Source organism: Thunnus albacares, chromosome 20 (genome assembly GCF_914725855.1).
Source record: "Thunnus albacares chromosome 20, fThuAlb1.1, whole genome shotgun sequence".
Classification (NCBI taxonomy): domain Eukaryota; kingdom Metazoa; phylum Chordata; class Actinopteri; order Scombriformes; family Scombridae; genus Thunnus; species Thunnus albacares.
In genome coordinates this window covers 20,918,906-20,938,827 of record NC_058125.1, presented here as the reverse complement: position 1 = coordinate 20,938,827, position 19,922 = coordinate 20,918,906, and the positions used below count along the sequence as shown (strand labels likewise).

The window sequence follows — 19,922 nt, the reverse complement described above, 5'->3', positions numbered from 1 at the left end:
TTGCGTCCTCTGTCTGTCAATATGGACTCTCTCAGTCCATTGCTCGCCTTGAGTTAAAAGTTTTTTTTTTATTTTACTGTGGTTGTCTTTGTAGAGAACTGTTGGGTGACCCCTCTGGAGAAGGATCAGGACTGTGGTTCAGCACAGCGAAATGTAGCGCCTCACTGCCTTCAAAGCCGGATTTGGAGACCTGCCTGCTGTCTACTCATGGTGAGTCATCGCTCAAGTTTCATGGCACTTGAACCAGTGTATATAGCCATGAAGTAACATTTACAGAAAAACAGATGAATTGTTAACCTTGTGTTTTGCAAGTATAACTACTTGATGCAAGGACAAGAGTACTTGTGCACTTTGTAACAGTCTTTTTCTTAAAATGATTGACTGAAATCCTTTGAACAGTCACCAGCCACTTATTGACTACCTTTATTGTTTCTTTTCTTATTTTTTAACCCTTGAAAGTCATACAGTAGCAAGTCAGCCTTTGATAATTGAGATGCCAGCCTTTTAAAATGAGTGTTTTACCTTTTTAGATGAATTATCAGTCAATTCCATCCTGGCGTTTTATCTTACATTGTAGGAAAACCTTTGTGGGTCTTAAACTTGTTAAAACATGTAAAAGATGGGTGAACTTGCAGGACGTGTCTTAAATATATCCAGTTAATGTTTCATCATTTGTTAATCATACTGCATGCCATCAAATAGAAGAAGTCATTGTAGACATGTAGACATGTAGAATGTCAGTATAAATGGACCAGAAACTGCTTATTTTATTCACCTTTTGCTATTTTTCTTAATTACTTTAAGCTTTTTCAGTATTCGAGATAATTAAGAAACTTATTTGTGCGCTTGTCATCAGTGCTGCCCAATTTAAAAAGAGACATTTCTTGAAATCGACATCGTCAGTTAATGTTCAGACAACCCACTTGAAGAATTGATCTTTTACACATGCCTAGAAGTGATGCATTTTTTTTTTTTAGAGTTGGTACTGCAGAATAACTCTGCTGTTTTTATCCAGGAAAGCTCTATCATCAAGAGGTAGATTTGTGTTGCCTGCTTCTTCTTTTTTTTTTCATTTTGAATTTTTACAATACATGTGGTGGAGGTGCTGTCATTCCTTCAAGAAGCTGTCTGTCAAAAATAGTCTTATTTTTAAGAAGTGTCCCGAGTACTGATCGATGTGTCTGCTTGGGGCCATATGTAATTACTCTGTGACTGCCCAGCCATGAAATTGTTGTTTGGCTGTGAAATGGATCCAAAGTCATTTCATATAAAGTTTTTTAGAGCCTTCTGGTGCTGCCATAGTCAGAATGAATATGACCATGGCAGCACCGGGAGATGGTAAGATAACCGGCTTGACCGATAAATAAGGTATGGAGTTCACAGCATTCGCCGGTGACCTCTGCAATCTCATTACCAGGTTTAAACGCGGTCTCATCCGCACACATAATGTCTGTAGTTTTACTTGTTTAAGTGCGTGTCTGAAGACAAACAACTGCTGTCAGCTGTTAAAGGCGGTGTGAAGCTCCCCCCGGCTGCAGAGAGGTATGCAGAGTGACAGTCGCTGGCTCGCATGTACGCAGCTGTGGCCTGTAAGATGCGGGCCGGCAAATGGAGTGGAAGAGTAGTCCCATTAAACTCTGGCTCTCCTCTGAGAAAGAGGCTAACAGCTCTGAACGCTGGCCTCTCGCTCCCTGGCAGAAAGTGCTGACACAAATTTTTGTCTGACTAAAATGCCTTCTGACCGCATGACACTGGCTCTTTTCTTCCTCTGAGATTCCACGGCAGTAAAGCCGGGGCTATACACAAAAGAGACACAGTCTGCGAGTGCCGCTCAGGAGGTGGCATAAATTATAATCATACCATAAACTGCCGCAAAAAAAGGTCTGCATTACTCACATTTTAGAGGGTGAGGAAGGAATTTCTTTGTTTGAACAGTTAATTGGATTTATATGCGTAAAAACCTTTTTTTTTCGTCTCCTGCATGTTACATATCCCGGGAAACAAATTAATTCCGTTCTGAAGACTTCACTCCGTCTTGTTTAACAGCTTCACATATACAACTGTGTTCTTTGACATGCACAAATCCTCCCTAATAATTCGCAAGTGTCTTGGACCAGAGAAAGGCTGCCTTGTCCCTTTTGGCCTGCGGCGTGCATCTGTCAGATCGTGATTGACGTGGCACGGCTCCTGTGTTGGTCACTGGTGCGGAGAAGCAAAAACATGACAGTGTCTCCGGGCACATAAAGTACTTGCATCTAGTCCTCCAATGGTGCATGTCATCAAACGTGATGTGCTGTGTTAACCTCTGGAAACTTTTGGTTGTGTGGCGGTTTGCAGTGTATTTTCCGACATGGAAGAAGCTGTAGTCACTAATTTCTGTACGCCTCAGGTTCTTGTTACAGTAAAGCCACTGTATTTATAGGCTTTCTTCCAGTAGTATTTGTCATGCTTTGACCAATCAGACGCTTCGGGCTATAAAGCTCTGCTGAGCGCTGGAGGAGATGATGATGAGAATGATCAGCGTTGTCAAGCTGGTGAAGGGGATCTGAAGAAGATGCTTGCTCCCCAGTGGGGTGTGTGGGTGGTTAGCTACAGCCCACAGCTACTGAAGGGGAGCTGTGTCAAATTTGGCACACTGAAACCCACAAACGCCAACATTGACAGCCAGTTGTGACGAAAAACCAATTTACAGGCAAGATAAATTCCTTTTTGAGTTGTGGGGGAGCTCTCCACCCTGGCTTGCATGTTGTTGCTTTAGTTTTTTAGTCATCCCTGTATGGTGGTAGGCAGGCTAGTTTCCCTTTAGGCTCTGTTAGGACTTGTAGTCACACATACGCTGAAGATTTAGTGCAGATAAAACAAAAAGAGTTTATTTTTCCAAGTAGATGGAATGCTCAAGGAATATGATGCAGGTAGCATGTTTTGCTACTTTGTCTTAAATATAATGAAGAAACCAAAGACTAAATGGCTCATTTGTCTAGATGGATAAAAGCTGAGGAATGCTTGAGAACCTTTCTATCTGCTCTGATCTGATCTGCGCAGATGGGCAAGTGCAGCAAGTTCCTCTGTCTTTTTTTTTTGTTTTTTTAATGTAAAACACTCAGACAGACCTTGGCTGGGTGTATGTGTGATACACAGGCAAAACACTCACCCACCACCGCAGAAATCCTGGGTTCAATTCCTGCTAGGGTTACCTCTGGGTTAGTCATGCATTCCAACAAATACAGTTGGCACTTAAAGGTGCAGCGTGTAGAATTTAGTGGCATCTAGCAGAACGGACTTGGCAGAAATGGAATATAATATTCATAAGTATGTTTTAATTAGTGTATAATCCCATGAAAATAAGAATCGTCGTGGTTTCGTTACCTTAGAATGAGCCTTTTAAATCTACATAGAGAGCGGGTGCCCTTCCACGGAGCCCAACATAATGCACCGCCGTGTTTTTATAGTAGCTCAGAACAGACAAATGAAAAAGAGTTTCGCGGCCACCATAGGTTTTCCTACACGCTTGGAAGTGGAGGTGTGAGGGGAGGGCTGTTCAGTTGGTTGCAATCTGCAACCTCACCGCTAGATGCCACTAAATCCTACACACTGGTCCTTTAAAGGGGAAAGCCAGTGAGGGATTGTTTTCTTGTCACTGGGATCTAGGGTGGATAGCATGAACCTCCATGAAACTCATCCTGTGGCTGGTGACAGCATGTTTATCTGAGGGGGATGACCAACCAGCTGGTTCTTTTGATTCACTATGTTGTCTGCCACATCTCATACACATTGCTGGTTTAAAAAGAAATGCTCTACAATGCCTGCTGGCTTGTATGCTATAGATCCAGGCTTGTCTAATTGTCATGCAGCTCATTAAAACATTTCAGGCTGGTGGCTTTGAAGCTGGACACATTGGGTAGCTCCGGACTCAGCAGCTTGTGGTGGGAAGCAGCTGCATTGGGGCTTTGAGCACAGAATCGCTCATTCAGGGAGAAATATTGAAAGTTGTACATGAAAGGGCTTCGGGAGGCTTTTTATGCTGTTTGTCATATGAAGAATTCTGTGTTTGTCTTGTCAGTGGAGCTATGCATATATTTTTGTCAGTCAGAGTAAAAATGACAGAAGCTATGATGAGCAGAAGGCCATTGTGTTAATAGATAAAGAACTGTCATTTGTGATATTTGCCATTTTGCAGAAGAATATACAGTACCTTATAACTTTGGCAATGCTAATGCTCCTATGGCAGAGGATATATTCAAATGTCATTTGAAATCCACCGGCTAAGTAAAGCACTTCAATTTAACAACAGACTTCAATTATCCATCTTAAAGACATGGCCTGGCTTGACCCTACTTCAATTTGTTCTGTGCAGTGTGTGTTTGGAGGTAACGCAACAAGACCACAACAGCTTGTTGGCATTTCTTAGTTTATCCGACTGAATGTGAGTAAATAATCTTCTAAAGGTGTATTGGAGGATGAAAGACATTCCATAACTCCCTACAGTAAAGCGCAAACCAATAAGACACGTCAAATCACATCCTGCCAAGTCAATCATGATTTATCTTTATCAGCAGTGTTTAGCATAATTAACGTGTGCATGGATTGTAAATATGCCACAGATGCAGAGACAAACAGAGCCATCCAGTTATCATCTGGGCATTTGAGGGAATTCTTTTAAAGTGGGTTTCCTCAGGGACCTTGTATGCACAGGTTTGTTCAAAATCAGCTCCTCCTCTCTCATCTCTGCCAGCCGTCATTGACAGCTGGGCCCTGCTAACAGCTGCCTCCCCCTCCCCCAGAATCCAATACATTTAAAAACAAAAAGAGTTGCCAGCCAGCACGCTCCATAGAAGAGCAGATGATTTTGTTAAGCTACAATGAATTTGTGGGTGGTCCCTCTTGAACAGGGTCACAATGTGTAGATTGGTCTTTCAGTTCTGGTAGATATATGTCTCTATTCTCAGTGTCTACCAAGGGGAAATTTAGTACAGATAGGTAGTAACAGGTTTGAGAAATTAAGTGGATGATCAACTGATGACGACAATAACGACGACGGTGATGAAACGAACAGATTTGGTTTGTTCAGATTGGCGGCAGAGATTGGCTTCGATTCCAGACTTCTGTGATATTCACTTTAGCCAAAGCCGATCACCTCGCTGACACACATGACTTCTAAAACCACCCACCTAAACAGCAGACGTACATGTGGTGGCCGCTGCCAATTACTGTTGACGAAGTGCCTGGCAGGAATCCATTATGAGGGGGTTCTCTCTTGGGAGGCCTGCGTCTATAAAGTTCAGTAATGAAACCAAACTGTGAGCCCACAACTTCACTTTTTCATGTTTTAGTTGGCTCGGGTTTCCAGAATAAAAGACATTGTTGTTAATTTGTGCAAAGGGAAACGTACTCGGACGCCACATACGTTAGTGTTTTTCAAATTTCATTGTGTGCTAGTGATATGAAATGTGTTTATGATTATGGATTTAAGCACCTGCTAATGAGTGTAACCAAAAAAGATAGACATAATATAAAGATGGTGGCAATTTTCTATCACCTACAATAGATCGACAGTGTAAACTCCACTGGCTGCTCTGGCCTGAACTCATCAACTCTTGAGTGTAATTAATTAAATATGTATGCTTGTGTATCAATAGTTCAATCCAATATACCTCCTTGCTAATTCCCATCACATCTCCACTATCCCTCCCCACGGTCTCACACTTTTTGTACTATTTACACTAAGCGTAGATAGTGTTTATAAGGTTGACACATTCTATCTCAAGAGGGCAATAGAACCTAGCCTTTTTCTTTTGCTGATGTTGGCAAGGCCTGGCTCAGCCTGCTAATGTGGATGTTATAAGGCCTGACGAAAGGCAGACTCATCTGTCGGCCCGTGACCTTCAGCAAAGGGGAAGGTGGACCCTGCATGTTTCCATCTGCAGTATACTCTGTCCGTGCACCCTCGGTTGATGAATTCCATCACTGGACAGGGCTGAGAAATGCAGCTTCTTTTTGCCACCTTAATCATTTTTTATCTGATTGGCAGGTTCACATGTCTTCATCTTGTGTGTGTGTGTGTGTGTGTGTGTGAGCACACTCAGGCACACACAGACACGTGCCTTCTTGAAGATGGGTACTGTGTGTGTGATGGTTGTTCTGCAGACATTATCAACCATGAGAGGATGCAAGACTGCCTTGTTTAAGTGAAATTAATAGAGACTAGACGGGATGAAGATGCCCTTTCTTGTATGTATAGCTCATTAGTTTCAACAACAGCGCCTCATCAGCCTAAAAACTCAGGGTTGCTTATAACAACATGAGACAAAATATTGTGGAGAGAGAGAGCTTTATTTATCCCCAAAGGGAAATTTCTGTTACAGCAGCTATCACATAAATAACACAACATAACACAAAAAAACACATAGCTTACAAAAACACATAATGAAAGTTTGAATTACCAAATATGTATAGACAAAAAGTACTAAGTAGAATAAAAAATAGGATTTTAAACTTTAAGGCAAGATATTACCATTAATGTGCAAATTAAATGTAAAATGTCGATTATGCATTGCCACTGAATAGATGAGTCTCCCCTCTTGAGCAACTTGTGCAACCAGTGCCAAACATTCACTTCTCTTCCCCTGCCTTTCCTCTCCAACAAAGTTCACAATTTACAAAAAAAAAAACACAAACACAAGACACAAATAAAGTGCTGAGTGAATAAAGTGCAGAGTTCAGTGACTATTCAGGTCAGTCTGGAAGCGCCTCATTAAGTGCTTGTTGGTCCATCTGATCAAAGATCCAACAAGTTTCAAGGGAGGTTTTGACCCCTATCCAAAGTTCTCCTCCTTCTGAGGTCAGCAAGCTCGTATTTAATGACCATATCGCTGTCAATCACGGTCTGTTTGATGACCATGGCGCATCTGGTTTTCCACAGTTTAACACCACACTATACTTACGATCAGTTTCGAATCGCCGGCTCTGATGCTGCTGCCCTGACAGATGATGAGTATCTTTCAATTAAAAGCCACTAAAATGCATTGCTGCTAAAGTGAAAATGGTGTGTATGATTGCCAGAATCTCTATGGGAGACTGCATATCACCAGACTTCAGACTATCATCATGCTTTATTTCCAAATATCTTTGAAGCCAGGCTCATGGTTCTATGTGAGTGTGGGAGTAATCTGCAGCTCCCATCACTCTGTTCCTGAGCCATGTGATTGGTACGACGGTGGCTGGACTTTAACAGACATTTATTGGTGGTCATCAAATTGCCATCAGAGGTCAGCGGCCAGCTAACACGCTAATTGGGTCTCCATTTCCCATGGTCTTGTCTTCGCTTTCAATCAAACGTCAGTCCAGCCTGACAGCAGTCTGGTGGTGGGCAGAACTGGAAGAGCAAGTAATTTAAGATGTTTTCTCTCCCGCCCACGCTTCCTTCTTTCTTTTATAACCTCAGATCCAGTCACAAATAGCAACTCTGAAGGTATCACTGCCCTTGTGAGGCACACTAATGTGGTCTTTTCTTTGTTAGTGATAGCAGTTTTGTATAGCTGGCTGCGGAATGAATAACGAGTCTGGATGAAAAAAGAAAAAGTACATTTCTCTAAAGCTGGAGATACATGTCAGAGAACATGAATTTAAGGTCCACATCCCATTTGTAATGACAAAGCTGATGTTGGTTATAGAGCCAAATCCTTTTTTGCTTTCCACATGCAAGACCGATTACATAAAAAACAGTAGTATGGTATGTTCCCGGAACCTGTCAGCGCCTCTTTTTCACTGTTATAGTAAGTCATTTGCATGCTAAAGGCCTACACATCTCCCGTAGAAACTGTCTATGGATGAGATGAAAAGAGATTAGAGAGGTGCTGCTAATTCACAGTGGACAAAGAAGTTCTTCACAGAGTGGATGTGAACATTATAGTCGTGTACATGGTAATACAGGGTTGGAACAATGCATAATTCATCGGGAAATAGATTCATCTCCTATATCAGCCAGTGTGCCTTTGCTTCAGTGAAACCCGGTATATATCCATGCTAGTGCAATTCACAGACTTATTTCCCCAGAAAATGAACAAAACCTAGGCCCTTGTCAACAATCACTTTTGACAATTGGACCTGTTTTCTTGTCTCAGTCAAGTGCGAGGTGGCCCAGTCGTAGGCAGAAACTCATTTAGTCAGCACCAAATGTCATTATGGGTACCCTTTTGACATACCTAAGCTACTCTGTCTCCTTTTATCTTTCTCTCCTTCTGTCTGGTTGGATGACAATACCTTATTGATCTGTACTGTTCTAGTGCTGTGGTTTTGAAACCATACCCACGCATTAAATGTCTGATGTCTCTCTGCCCATACATTAGGGACATGCTAGGTACATTGACACCTTGTGGGTTTTCTTGACGTCACTCGCACTATCTGTAGATGTCATAAATAGAGAGCATCGCCTCATAACCTCTTTGAGTGCCCCCTTGACTGCTGTTGTGTTACAACAGCAGTCAAGGGGGCATTTAATCTTAGGATCTTTAATACCTTGATCTTTTGTGACTGCGTCCAGAGCATCCTCCGTTTTTTCCTGGATTTCTTCCATAGTGGTGACTTCTGGTTCCAATTTTAGTTAAAAAATCCAATAACTAAACCCTACTCCTGTGCTATCGATGGCTTCCAGGATTTTTTGGGTCTCCCCTTGTAAAGAGGCACGATGTAAAAGCATCAGCCCAGTATCCCAAGGAAAATCCACCCATACTATATTGTGTAGGCCAGCTGGTGGATAGGAGTATAGCGCGTCTGACTTTCATGCAGGAGACCAGAGTTTGCATGTGTGCCTTTTATATAAACCATAACGATCTTTTCCCAGGTGTTAACAGATAATATAGAAACAAGAATTTTTAAAATGCTCGTGTTTGCCATATTAAAAATCGGCATTGAATGTAATCCGGGGTTTTATGGATTCATCCACTTGACAGGTTGAAATGAACCTGTGCTCTTTTTGCCTTCATCATGGCTAACCCCATTCTCTAACTACTTTTAATTACCTACATACATTTGTATCTGAAACACACTGCAAACAGCAAGTTGAAGCATTCAACTGTCGCTGAATTTGGTAATGACATTGTCTTCCATGCTGAGCTGAGATTGGCTAGTTGCATTGCAGCAGTGCAACATAATCAAATGACACTAATCTATGAACTAGCTGCAAGTAGCAATGCTAGTCAAAGCGGCTAAACTTTTCAAGGTAACGTCTGCAATGCATTTCAGCTGCAGAAGTCTGTACATAGGGATATTATCTCGCACAGCCTCAGTGTCCCTCTTGTAACCTTAGTGCATTTTTAAGTTGGTTTAAGTTCATTTAAGATGAAGACTTTTGTAACTCTGCCAATTCATGAAAGAAAGCAACCCAAGGGTCCCATTCCACTTAGAAACCATGCTAAGCCTATCAACCACTCAGCTACACTTGATACACAATAGCCCCAGGCAAGGAAGTTCAACACTCTCTCCGAATCTGCTGCTCAGAGATACAAAGTTACTACAAGCCCTCGACAGGCCTCTGGCTAAGTGACGTCTGGTCAAGCATTTTAAGAAAATGAATTTAACTGGGATGCACACATCAACATGAAATGAGGGCCAGTTGGAGCTTGTGCCAGTTGGTTATTTAGTGCTTCCCTTGAAGTGGCCAAATCAACCCATTTGGGTATCATCTGAGGGCTGGTGATGTCAGGCAGACATCATGGGCAGCGCAGAGGGAAAGAGTGGCTGTGAAAATTCTGTGTGAAACCAGCTTCAGGCTGGCACTGGATCCATGTGACAGTTGAGCCAGGAGAAGATGTGTGGGGATGTGATGAGGAGTTATCACAGCAATTTTGTGCTTCAATTTGGAATGCCTTTTTAAAAAAGCATTAACACCTCCTTAAACCTTTTGATGTTTTATTCTTTTGCAACGCCAAATCACAGTAGATATCATTTGGATTCACTTGACAGTAATCAACAATATCCTAGGTGTCCTTCATTTAAATAAATTTGTTTTAGCATCAGAGAACCTTTTTCCCCTTTTTATCCACAACATGGAATACTGCAGATCTTTATCACCACTAAATGCACTGGAGAAGACAAGAACATGCTACCTTCACAACACATGATGTTGCCAGTTGCTTCTTTTCACTTGCGGACGAGGAGCATCACCTGAAGGTCGCAACAAGGATGTGATCCACCGCTGGCTTCCCAGTGATGAATGGAGCTAATTGTGTTTTGTGGAAGGCACAAACAATCCAGGGCTACTGCTAACAGGAATCAAATACCGGCTTTTCTCCAGTGGTGGGTGATCATTTTTGCCCCTTCACTACCTGAGTGCGTCCTAGATAGCTTTTTTTTCTTTTAATCAGTGCCAAATTAAGCCTAATTACATTCACTGTGATTTATTATCGTAAAACAATAAAACAAGACATCAGCAGGTGAATCCTTTTTTAAAAATAGATATTTTAATTCAATTTTAGATTCCCTTTTGCATGTGGCTTAACTTCATTGAGATAATCATTTATTTACCCCATTACCCAGTTGTCTCATAGTGTGTGATCAAAGGGAATCAATTCTTAGACTTCATCTATGAAAAGTTACTTACTGTACACAGGAAGATCCTAGTCTGACATAAATATAAGCAGTGATTAACAGGGAAATGAAGAATGAAGGAGACCAAGAGATGCTAGAGGACCTCAGTCTATTTAATTCTAAGAATTTCTTTTTAGAGATGCACCGATCCACTTTTTTTCCGATCCGATCCGATACCTGAATTTGGATATCTGCTGATACCGGTACTGATACCATAGCTCCTTTTTTCTTGAATATTATTGTAAAGAAAAAGAAATATTTAATAGCACACACAGGTGGACGGTTAATCTTTACGTACTGCTCATATCCTGACCTTTCATAGTATGGAGTGGGTCATTTTTGATCCAGCTCAAGTATCCCTTTATAATTAGTGCCTATACCGAATTTTGAGCCAAAATTGTATTTTGCATCCTTAGATATCCTATCAGTCATTAATAAATGGGTGATTTATCCTTCATTAATGTTTCAGAGAGCAGAGAGAGTGTTTTCTTTGGGTTTGACACCATTGGTTTATAGAGAAAACGTTCACAATCACACTATATTGTGATCTCATGTTATCTGAAACAGGAGAACAGCCATAATTATTTCTATGATTTTTTTTGACAGTGAAGGATGCAACAGTATGTTTGAATTGTAGGCTTCATTATAACCATCAAAACCATCAATCAACACTGCCTGTAAACCACATGCCCTCCTTTTCTGTCAATTGTACACAATCAACTGCAAATTTCAAACAAATGAAACTGCAAAAAACATTACTTTTACAGTCCTTTTTTGTTGTGCCGAAGTTGCATCTGCCACTCTTTTGTCCCCTTGTGGCAATTGACTGTGGGGCTGCAGACTGATCAGGGCAAGATTTGGACTGCTGCGCTACTGTGGCTGCTGTGTGGGGAAGATAGTGTCGCCTTTGCATTGCAGAGAAGTCACAAGGACTTCAACCTTTCCTCCATTTTCTCTGTTTTTCTCTTCTTCTAATACATTCTCTTCCACTCACTGTCTCCTTTTTCATCTTGGATTAACAGATCCACCAAATCACTCCCTCCACTCCACCAAACCAGTGAAATAGGCACTCAGGTACTTTTTTTTTTGGCCTATGAAAGCTGGCCTTCCACCACAGGAAGGACCATGTCGGATAACCACCATGTTGGTCTTCTGGGAATTGATGGGCTTAATTTGTTTCTTTGTATAGGCTTATTTGCAGGTGCAGATACCACCTGGGTGGGAACCCTGGCAAGTGTAGCAAGGGACACATTGGCAAGGGAACACAGGCAGGTCTTGTGACAGTGTCAATGTTCCCTTGAGCTCTTTCTCCATTGTCCCAATGACAAAAATACACAGAAATGGCAATCTATAGTTTCACGATTCAAGATCAAGCCTTAACCTTGATTTGACTGCCTCTAGTGACTTTAAAATCCCTTTGTATAAATACAGGTCAAATTTGACCCAGAACATCCTCTATGTACAAATATTTATACCAGCTGCGCATAAATAAATAATTTTGAAATATTTCCATTTTTGTATATTCTGGGTCACTTTGGTAGAAGTCATAAAATTTCAGGTTTAAAGATTATCATTTAGGGTGTCTTTACTGCTTTCAAATGTCGAAATGGGTCAAATTTGACCCAAAGAGTATGTAAGGGTTAAACATGTTTTATTGGTCAAACAACAGATGGCGCCTCACAACTAGCCAACAGTGCCAGGGGCCTGAAATATGGAGAGACAGTGATCTAAACTGAAATGTTTTCAGTTCATGAAAGTTAATTGTTGCATTCTGGTGGCCTAAAAAAGTCTCGTTCAGCATTTGTTTGGACTAAAAGACCATATAAGGAGTCGAGTGTTCAGTTTTTCCAGTAAGTACATTTTGTTTTAATGGTTTTAAGCCTGTTTTTCACTAGTGGAAATTTGCATTAGCATTAGCGTTATCACAGTTAACCATAGACTGTGAATGCACTGTGCTAGCAAAGCTAGCAGCTAGCAGCTAGTGTTAGGGTCCGCTCCACCCTCTCATCCAAACATGGCCACTGCTCATCACTTCTGGCCCTAAAATTCAAGATGGCGATGGTCAAAATGGCAAACTCAAGGCTTCAAAACAGGAGTCCACAAATCAATGGGTGACATCGCAGTGGCTACATCCATTATTTTTTTTCATAGTTTATGGCGTGGAGGGGCAGCCCCGCCCCTGGTGAAACAGAGGAGAGGAGAGAAACTCAGCACGACCATAAATTACAGCAAAACACAGTAGAGGGGAGACTTCGTGTTCTGCTCCAGGGCAGAAGTTGTTGATAACTTCAGGGTTAACCCCCTTCACTGTAATCAGCAGGTGGCAAGCAAGACTTGGGTCTTGAGGAGTTGTAGCTTTTATTCACTGACAAATAGCCTAAACTGTACATACATTGCACTGCTGCATTCACAGCTATACTACTAACTTCATACTCTTCTCCGGTCATCAGCCTCACCGTCACTCTCCTGGATGGGTACGTGGATCTGTAACGTCGGTTTAATATCCGATGAGTGAATTACGTCAGTATCGGCCCCCCGTACTGATATTGGATCAGATCGGTCACAACTCTATTTAATTTCATCGCCTGCCCACACCAGAGACACTGGCTGATTTTAAATGCCTCAATCTCAATGCAAATGTGCACCTCTGCCAATGTTGATTAACTGCCGTTAGTGGTCCTCTGCAGAATGACCTTCCCTCCTCATGTCATGACTCTATTTGCCCCTTTAAGCTGCCTGTCAAACACTGAACCATTTTTCTTCCTGAAGCTCTGGTCTATTTGTTTGAACAGGGTCGGAGTGCTAGAGGCATATTAATGGGATCCTCTTGGAGGATTTATGCAAAACAACATTTTCTATGTATTCCACAGGCTAGCTGATGGACATGTCTGTGTCATATGTCAGCAGCAAAGATGAAAAGGCTATTATTTAGATTAGGTTTAGATTTATCATTTCATTAATATAACTCCTGGCACCTCTGGTCAGTGTGTCAATGCAGATGGTGCAGCAGCACTTCCAAATGGCCAGCAGGTGTAGCAGTGAGGTCTCAGAATGAAGAGGCAGGATGAAGACGGGGAGTGGAGGGAGGACTGGATGCAGCAGTCTGGGATTAATCGAACTGTCTCATTTATTCTCTCGGTAAATTCAATACTTAACGTAGTGCTTGACGTTTAGCATCATCATCTAGTCTCATTTGTTGTTAAAACGGTCAACTTTTAAGAATGATCCCTTATGTGTTAATCCTATGAGATTCACTGAAGGCAATGCTGCTCTGTGAAATAGTCCCAATATTTTAACATCATAATTAGGAAGATGCTGAGCAGCTCATTGCTCGTGCTTGCTCGGAGCTTCACATTCACTGCTGCCTATCCACAGAGTCTTATAATATTGTTCAAAGCAGTGACCCAGCAAGAGCGAGAGAGTGCCAAAGTAGCATATTCAAAACATATTAAAATTAGAGCGCTGCTGCTGTTGTCATTGTGATGTCTGCAGGGAAAAAAAATGCTTTTTCATTAATCACTGACAAATATAATACTTCCGCACTGTCTGCCACCGAAAAGATTACCAAGAAAACAAGCAACTGAACTCTCAAAAACTATGGTCATGCTGCTCTGAGAGAATAAATAGGTTTTGTGCATTTAGATGATTTATTTCCCTCCTTGGACTGGCTGGGGGAATTTTCTACACCTGCCTACATTGCTCACAGTATTTCATCCCATTATTTGGTCTCGCACAGACATCCTCTAAAACAAACAGGGGAAAATAAAAGGCAATGAATTATGTCCTCCTTCATTTGGCTCTCTTTGACTCTGATAAAGGTTGACATGCTATTTCAGTCGCTTCCTTTGAATAGATTTGAACAAGAGGGTGAGAGAGGTCTAAGCTGGTTTAAACTGGGCTTAGATTTGGTAATGAAACTGTGTGCCAGTTGGCCTGTGTAGGAGGACTTCTGTTTCCCCACAGGGAGATGACACAACCAAAGCACATAATAATTCACTTGGCTATATGTGGGTCGTGTCAGTGTGTTGGAGAAGAAACACATTAAACCCGACTTTGCCTGAACAGTATGGACTTTAATAGAGGCAAGGAGTGCTTACCTGTTTAGACCCATAACTTGTTGGCCCTAGTACTGCAATATTACTTCAAAAGGTCAGATAAGCAATATCAGCCAAGCTTATAGCAGAGAGATGGAAGTCTTGTATGAACATGTCACTTTCAGGTGCTTTCTGGAAATCAAATTTTTATTTTGCCAATAGTGGATGGCAGATCAAATACATCTGGACATTCTGTATCCTTATGCAAATCATCAGCCCCATACATCCATAATATTGAAGCATTCTTGCATAAGCATACATAATACTGTTGTCTGTCCATGCACATTATTGTAATAGTCATTAATTGCCCGGAAAGAGTCCTTAAAGCTTCCCCTCCCATGTTATTCATCCTCTTCTACCCGCACTCCCTTCCCCCAAGGGAACCTGAAACTCGTGCCAAATGTTGTCTTTGCTCTTTGGCATCGTACTTTTATGGGATTAGGTCACAGATGGTGCACTGACATTAGGTCTAAATTACTGCTCATGTGTCAGTGGGGAGAGTAAAGCGTTAACTGGTTTTCAGAATGTGACAGTACACACAATCTGAGCAGTTTTTACTATCGCTATAGAGTTGTGGAGCAGGAGGCGATATTTGAAGTGTCCAGTAATCCAGAAATAAAAGTCCCGCTTATTTTGTGTTTAGACAATTTTATGTGACTGACAGTTTGAGTATCTGAGGCTTAAATTGCTATGAAACTCCCTTTTTTAAATTATCAGTAGGGCTGAACGATTTATCGATTTCAAATTGAAATCGATTAGAAAAATGCGATTAACAAATTGCAAAGGCTGCAATTTAGGATATATGTTATGCATTGCATCTGACCCTGGGGACCCAAGGCGACTGCTTATATACCCATCAACAACAAACACGTGAGACCCAAGGAAAACCTTACATTCACTGTGCGGAAAAATGGCCTCCGCTGAGCCAGAAGTAACATCGGACAACAGATGTGTAAGAAAAGAAGGTATTATGAAAGGCCTCTTATGGAACAGTCGCCGCAACACGAGGCAACACCACAAATCTATATCAGCACTTGAAAAAGCACCACAGGCAGCGATATGACGAGTGTACAGCCAAAATGTCAAGTGAAAGTAGTGATGCCGTAGCCCAGTCTAGTAAACAAACTACTATTTCAGAGTCGTTTGCAACTGTTACTCCGTATGAAAAGGGCTCAGGAAGGCAACGTGAGGTAACGAACGACATAATGCACTACCTCTCTAAAGACATGAGCTGTGTCCCAATTCAGGGGCTGCATCCTTCAAAGGCTGCATTTAAAGACCAGATAGTGTCACAGCAGCGAAACAAGGCTGTCCCATTTTGAAGGCTCCTTCCAAAAAGAGAACGGCGTCTTCAACTCTAAAAACTTAGTTAAAAATATAAGGTGCCTTAAAACAGAATTTGTCAGAATAATAGGCTAAGTTACATGACGTTAGTGATGCTAACTGACGTTGCTAGCTAGCTACACCAACATGCGCTGGTGCTGGCGGTGAAGCATCTCCATTTTCTCTAATAAATGGTAAAACAAACAAATAAATAAATAAATATATATATAAAATTAAAATTTCTGGCTCCATTTCCATGAGCTGTGACCCGATTTGTCAACTACAGCTGTCAAGGCTCCTAATCTACAGGAGCGGCGCTTCGTGATGCAAGCGTAAGGGTGGGTACAGCTGGTGACGGAAATCGTCCGTAGACCAGACCATCTCATTTAACAATGCTCAGTTTGGCCTTTGTGGTCTACAAAGGACACGCCTTTGTGGATCGCATCCTTCGAAAGGATGTGGTCCCTGAATTGGGACACAGCTATGGTGTCTTATTAACACCATGACCAAAGATTGGTATCAGAAACTCTTCCTTTTTAAAAGATATGTAATTTCCTCCCGCACACATTAAGTAAAGTTTCCCTCCCAGAACTGTACACAGAATGTAGGAAAAAAGTTGAGATGGAGCCGGAAAATGTGAAGTATTACGTCACAACAATCGATTTGTGGTCAAGTAGGACGACCAAGCCGTACCTTCATAAATGATGACTTTCAGTTGAAGAGCACATACGGGACCACATGGGAGAGAATATTGCCCATGGACTCAGGGAGTGTTTGTCCAGCTGGTGTCTGAAAGAAGAAGGCCAGACGTGCATCACCACTGCTAATGGATCAAACATTATCAAAGCTGTAGAACAAAATCAATGGACCAGGCTTCAGTGTTTTGGCCACAGGCTGCATCTTGCGATTGGTAAGTGTAGGTCTCTCTCTCTCTCTGTATGTGTGTGTTGTCGTCAGTGTTGTTTTTGCCTTTTTGTCTTTTAGATATATTGTTTGAAAGCACTTTGAGATACATTTTTTGTATGGGGTATTATTATCACTATAATTATTATTAATAATGATAACCTGCTTTATGATTTGTTTTACTTACTATTGATTGTATTCTGTGAAGCACTTTGTGCTCTAGCTAGAAAATTGCAAGTAAAGTTTATCATTATTATTGTTATTGTTGTCAATACATTTTCAGTCTGAAAAATGCAATATTGTACCATACACAATTAATGTTTTGGTTCATGATATTTTTTTTCTTTTTTCAGAAAATGCTGTGAATGATGAGACAAGAGTAAATCGAGCAACAGGACTTTGTCAACAGTTGGTTGGCCATTTCTGGCACAGTTGGAAAAAGAAGACCGCACTGCGTGAGGCACAGCAAGAGTTAAATCTGCAGGAGCACTCGTTATTACAGAGTGTCCAACAAGATGGGGCTCAAGGCAGAGGACGATTGGGAGGGTGTTGGAGCAGAACAGTGCTTCTGCCTTGCCTTAGGTTTTGTCTGAAGACGCGTCACCTGGTCCTCACTTGACAGGACACAGAGGTCCTCGAATCAATCAACAACGCACTGCGTCCTCTCCAAGAGTTTACAGATGCCCTCTCTGGTGAAGCGTATGTAAGCGTGTCATACCTGAAGCCAGTCCTGCATCTCCTGAGAACATCAACTCTAGCTGAAAATGACAAGGACACAGACCTTACCAAGGTAATAAAGTCAAGAGCCCTTAGCTGCATGGAGGATAAATACAGCGACCCAGCCACAAAGGAGCCTCTGAACATCACTTCATTCATTGTTCCAAGATTCAAGATTAACTACATAAGTGCAGAAAATGTCCCAGACATCAAAGCACGAGTAGATATTGAAATGGAGCAGGTGGCAAGAAAGGTAACTTGTCTAATTTAGTGGATACAAGATGCCGCATGCAGTATAAGTTATTATATTTTGATTACATTGGCAATTTTTTAAACATTTACATAAAATAGCCCCATTGCTCAATATTACATCACATTGCAAAACAGCTCTCGTCTCTTTGTTTTGCAGGAGAAGAGGGCTCGTGTCAGCACCACAGACGCCGAGCTTCAAAGTGCAGCAGAGGCAGAGCCATCCACTGTGAAGAAGGGAAAGCTGTCATTGTGCAGCTTCGCCCTTCTGCTTCATCCGCTGTATAGTTGGAGGATGAGCTGAACAGCTACCTGATGACTCTTAGGTTGACATGCTGGTTTTCTTGACCAAAAAAATCTGTAAAGACCGCAATGAGTGTTGAGAAGAAGTGGAGATGTCAGAGAAGCAAGTGTTATGTAAGACTTCTGTTGCTTGGAGTCATTTTTAGATTTTATTTGTTCTGCACTTTATCCTATAATGGCTTTGTGAAATAAAATGTTCAAAAGCTAAATGCTGGTTATCAGCAAATCAGTGTTTTAGTTGGATGTGAAATATTTCGATATTTTGTGTAACATTTATATTCCTATTTCCATTATTCTATTTAGTGATAATTATTTTGTGGTTTGTCGATTTAGAAGCTAAATGCTTGATATCAGTAAATGATGTTCTATTGATTACAGATTGTGCAATATTTAGATGCTGCTCCTGAGCCATAAGTGAACGACCTTCATATTTCAATGTCAGAGATTGTTTATAGAAAGGTCCAATTATTTTTTATGGAATTGTTTTATTTTTTATTATTATTACTTTATTTATTTAACTTAACACACTCACAGGTTTTGTGATACTTGTTCTATGTTTGATTGTTCTTTGCCAATTAAAAAATGTAATAAATACACATTGGAAGGAATTCATATCTTGCATTATAATATAGGGTAGTTCATATTTTGATGGTGTCTAGTGTGGTAAGGCTCCTTCACATGTTTTAAATCTGTTTTAACAGTGAATATTGAACTGAAGCTGGACTGTCAGAAAAATCACAATGAGATATTTTCCCCAAATCATTCAGCTCTAATCATCAGCGCAAAATATGAGCAACTGTGTTAGAAATTATCTGGTTATTGATGAAAAGACAAAAGTATGTGTGCGTAAAAACAAAGAGTGAAGTTAACTACGACTCCAAAGGTGTATTTTGGCAAAAAAAAAAAAAAAGATCCATCACGGAGCTTAAACGTCTGTAGCAGCTGCACATAACAGCCAGCAGCATCTGAAGATAACATTTTGTGGAAACACTCAGCAGTCTGAATCTGTTTCAGATTCTGGATCAATTAAACAACTCTGTCACAGTAGTTTGTTCCAGGTTGCAACAACGAATTGTTTGAATACAACTCTGATTTGTGCTTCTGCAGGCATCAGTGACTGAGGATCATGGGTATCGTAGTATTTAGATGTGATTTATCAGAAACCGAGCTGAAATAGTTAAAACTGATGGCTATAACATAAACCTGTTGTATCCTTTAATTATCCAGAAGACGCTTGTGTTTCATTGTTGGGGAAAAAAATAATTAAAAGAAAACTTTCCCCCCTGTTAGAGCTTCTGTATTTTCTAAGACATGTTTCTCATCGCTGCTATCAAAATGTCAAATTAAAAATGCGTATTTAGAGTGTTTAAATACATATTTAACTTTTATTCTTTGATGTATGACAATATTCTCAACAGTGATTAGAGCATACATCGTGTTTCATGTTGAACTCGCAGTGAGAATACAAGGAGGTATTACGCAGCAATCTTGGCCACCCAGAGAACCAAAACTGTTTCATCTGTGACTGATCATCCCTTACTCGTACTGTGCATCGTGATACAGATATCACCGCCTTCCCCTGCAAAGCAATGAGTGCAGAGGCATTAATCTAGATTAATAAATAATCTACTGCAGGGTAGGAGTGAAACTTTGTTACCAGCAACCTTAAGTGGTTTCTGCATCGCCCTGTGCTACTCTCACCTTGTGAGTCAGGCTCAGACACTTCCCCTTATTGATATCAGTGTGATT

The 19,922-nt window shown here is 41.0% G+C and overlaps 1 protein-coding gene across 6 annotated transcripts in view; it reads left to right on the top strand.

Annotated features, from left to right (window-relative positions):
• tanc2b (tetratricopeptide repeat, ankyrin repeat and coiled-coil containing 2b) overlaps nt 1–19,922 on the top strand; it is a 144,603-nt gene that overhangs the window by 13,539 nt on the left and 111,142 nt on the right. For all 6 annotated transcript variants that reach the window (XM_044337045.1, XM_044337041.1, XM_044337047.1 and 3 more), the window contains exon 2: nt 95–210. The gene's annotated coding sequence lies outside the window, so the exon portion shown is untranslated. The remainder of the gene's footprint in view (nt 1–94; nt 211–19,922) is intronic.